Raw genomic sequence first — 3,964 nt, 5'->3', positions numbered from 1 at the left:
GACTCTGAACACAACATTCCTCCCCTTTTGTGGCCTCCTATAATATGATACTTTCCAAGAAGACATCCCTGAACTGTATGTACGTTAACATCGAGGATGGGCTACAGGTCTGCTTTCTTTCTGGGCAGAAAGGTGGGCCACGTCCTTCAATAGAATGGGTGAACCAAGAAAATAACCATCCTCACCAGGCCCACCGTTTTGGCCATTACAGGCTTTGCACTCATATGAAACATCCAAGTCATAGAAGATAGTCTTTCACAGCTGATACCTATGAATACAGCTATCTTGACTGGAAATGAGCTCACTGGCTTGAGCCTTGTAAAGAAGAAGAGCAGCAATGCAGTACAGGAACACAAATGTGACACAGAATTGTGCAGAAGAGTAATCTCCTATGAAGACATGGTTTTTCCAAACTACATCACACACATTTACATTTGGAGATGACTGGAATGATGCCTGATTCAACCGGAATGGATAACCAGAAGCGACTGTAATGGTTTTATTTTCCTTAACTCCTTTAGAAGGACAGTTCACTTGAATTTCTGTTTTGCCCTTAAAACCTCCACAGGTGACAAAAGCAAAGATGGAAGCAAACCACTCGAGGACCTTGATGAAGCTGAGCGGCTCCTTGAGTGGGTTGAGGTTGATCTGGAAGGCAGACATCCTCTGAGGAAAGAAGGGAGAGAGAGTCAGGACAACGGGGCGGAGGAGGAGGGGACTGACGAGACCCAAGCAGCCCTGAGGCGAGCTGAACCTAGTCTTTCTCTCTTCTTAGAGTACCATGTTCTCAGAAAGAAATGCTCTGGAATTCTGGAAGAAGCATATTTAAGGACTGGGTAGAGAGTGGGAGAACATTTCTCTGTTTAGAGGCTGTTGGATTTCTAAAACTCAAATAATCTCTCACAGAGCCAGACAACAACTTCATAACAGTAGGTTTTTTCAGCCCTCTCCTTCAACCCACTTTCTCTAACACTACTCTTATTTCTCCCTCTCATCTTTGCTCACACAGAAGTCCTTCACACACACCTCATCTCTTTATTTATTCCTGCTCTCCGTCATTCCCCCTTCCACTAAGCCTCATCTCTTTCCACTGTCTCCTGCCCATACTTTGTAGATTTTTCATCACCCTCTCATAATTCTCACCTAACTCCCATTCCTGCCTTTGAAGAGGAAGATTCAGGCTGAATTCTATCTGGCCCCAGGTCATCTAGTTGAATATATGTTTGACTTTGATGTTTATAAAATTTTCCACGTGTATATGAACAAAGAGGAGATGATGTGGAGGTTTAAAGAGTTTGGACAATTTTCCAGCTTTGAGGCTCAGGGTGCATTGGCCAGCATAGCTGTGGACAAAGCCAATCTGGACATCGTGATAAAGCACTCCAACCACACTCCAGACACCAACGGTATCTCTCTCTCTCTCTGCTGCATTCCTGGATATGGTAGATCTAAAATAGATTCCCAGCTTTTTGTGTCACATTATTGTGACAGAATTTCTCTCCCAAGAGTTTAAACTTCCATAAGCACACTCCAAATTCTCACACCACAGACCCAAGAACTTTCTGGGTTTGTTCTTTGCTTGATGTGCTCAAGTCACATCTCTGTCACCCAGAGTTCTTCACAAAGGCATTGCTCTGAGTACGTGCTGGGGGAACCAGGAATGAGATCCTTGGACATCTTATGCCTCAGTGCTCACAGGGGAAGGTGTCAGGGATAGGTGTCTGAGAATGTGGCACAGAATTCTCAGGGCAAAATTTCCATGGCTTTTTCAGTTTTAGAGTCTTCAGAGAAATTTTTACCACAGTTCAGTGTGGGAGGGAGGAGATCAGACTAAGCACTGAAGGCCAATTTCTGTCTGTGTCCTTTATTTCCTCCAGAGGTGTCCATGTTCATGAACAGCCCTGGGGAGCTGGAAATCCCAACATCCTCATCTGTTTCATTGACAAGTTCTCTCTGCCAGCAATCAATCTCATGTGGCTTAAAATAGAGAGCCTGTCACCATGGGAGTGCCAGAGAACATCTTCCTGCCCAGGGAAGACCACTTTTTCTGCAAGTTCCATTATTTCCTGTTTCTGCCCTCAACTGAGGATATCTACAACTGTAAAGTTGAGCACTGGGGATTGGAAGAGCTTCTTCTGACACACTAGGATATGGGCCATCTTTCAGTCTCCTTCATTTTAAGGTTTTCTCCTATGTTTACATCTGGACCCTTGGGACCCAGAGGGTCCTGACTGTTCCATAACATCTGCTACAATTCCTATACTTGTCTGCTCTCAGCACCCAGTTCCCTTTAGTTTGTAATTTGCTGTTCCCTCAACACATCATTCTGTTGTCCTCTTTAGTTTACTAATAACTATCCTTTTGGCCCTACATGTGGTCCCAAGTGCTCCCACCTATCACATTCATCATCATGACTCTTTTATTTCCCCAGAGTATAAAATGCAAACCCCGCTCCCAGAGACCAGAGAGAATGCCGTGTGTGCCCTGGGCCTGGTTGTGGGTCTAGTGGGCATCTCTGTAAGGACAACCCTCATCATCTAGGGTATGCACAAAGGCAATGCTGCAGAACACCAAGGACCCCTGTGAGGCACATGGAGGTGGATATGCACTGTCAGAGGAAGACACACATGGAGGTATCTGACAGTAAAACAGAGTGGGAGAAAGGATGTGGATATGCAATCCCTTAAAAAGTCAAGTTAGGGAAAGGGAAAGTTGTGGTTCTTGATTTCTCTTTGTTAGAATGAATCATATATTGGCATCATGTGGTACCTAAAGTTTCAGAGTTCCTCGTCCCTTTCCATAGATGTGTACCTAGACCACACCTTCAGTTTCCAAAATTCTCTCCAGTACCTACCACGATTGCTTCACCTCACGATACTAAGTCCAGTGATCTAGGAAAGTAAGCTGCAAGTTACAAGCATTCCAGCTTCTATTTCCAGGGGCAGACTGTCAGTTTAAAAGTACTTTCAGAGCCTACTTCCTGCAGGGTTAGGATAGCTTCTTTGCATGAAAATATGTTTTAAAGGCTATTGTTTGTTTTTGCTCCTCCAACCTAAAAATTGTTACCAGAAGTTCTAAAAAAAAAAATTACAGGGGACCAGCAGTTAGCGTAATGGCTATGTCACTGGACTCCCATGTAGTCAACCATTGTTCGAGTTTCAGACCTGGTGGCTTACCAATCCGACCTTATAAAAAAACCCCCCCAAAAAAAAAAAAAAAAAAGTTGCAGTATAGATGAGATTCATACTAGGGGAGTAAGATGTATAGTCTACATTCAAAATTCATATTTAAAAGATATCAGATAAATAGACTTTGGCTTTTTTTTTTTACATTTTTATGTTACAGAATGTGTACTCACTGGAGAGACAGAGAGACTGAAAGGGAGAAATCACCCACCAGGGGGTTGGCCACACTGCAGTCCACTCTCCTCTTTGGATTTTGAGCAAACCTGTATGCACACGTGACATGAGTTTCAAGCCACCAGGTCTGGGACTTGAACTGTGGACAGCCATGTGCGAATCCAGTGATGTAACCATTATGCCATTGCTGGCCTCAGTCTTATGACTTTCTAAAGTCAAAGGATTAAGAAAGAAGAGGGAGGAATCTGAAAGAAGAAGTCCATCTTAAACTCTTTAGTAACTATGAGTCCCGCTGCAGGTGCTGCCTTTCTCCGAGAGAAGATCAATGAAGAAATTGCCGCTATACTAGCTTTACAACACTGACAGCCATCATCAGCACTTCCCAGCCCTTTAGCCACCCTGAGAGTGGAGATATGCTGGGGTCCAGCCTCGGCAGTGGTGGGTGGCACATACATAGGAAGGCGACATGGGTGATCAGGAGCAAAAATTAAACTGAGACCTCAATGCCTCTTAGCATGTTCTCAGCCGGCCATAGCCAGAGCCAGCCCTAGGCTGCCATGCCAGTGGATACTAAACACATGTATTTTTTTTGGGATGTCTTTTTT

At 44.2% G+C, this 3,964-nt stretch overlaps 1 pseudogene; it reads left to right on the top strand.

Moving 5' to 3' along the window:
• Positions 1-797: 797 nt before the first annotated feature.
• LOC102492005 (HLA class II histocompatibility antigen, DR alpha chain-like) lies at positions 798-2,147 on the top strand (annotated as a pseudogene).
• Positions 2,148-3,964: the final 1,817 nt, after the last annotated feature.

Source organism: Tupaia chinensis, unplaced genomic scaffold, assembly GCF_000334495.1.
Source record: "Tupaia chinensis unplaced genomic scaffold, TupChi_1.0 Scaffold144739_1, whole genome shotgun sequence".
NCBI lineage: Eukaryota > Metazoa > Chordata > Mammalia > Scandentia > Tupaiidae > Tupaia > Tupaia belangeri.
The sequence above is the reverse complement of the archived record's forward strand: the minus strand, read 5'-3'. Positions and strand labels throughout refer to the sequence as shown.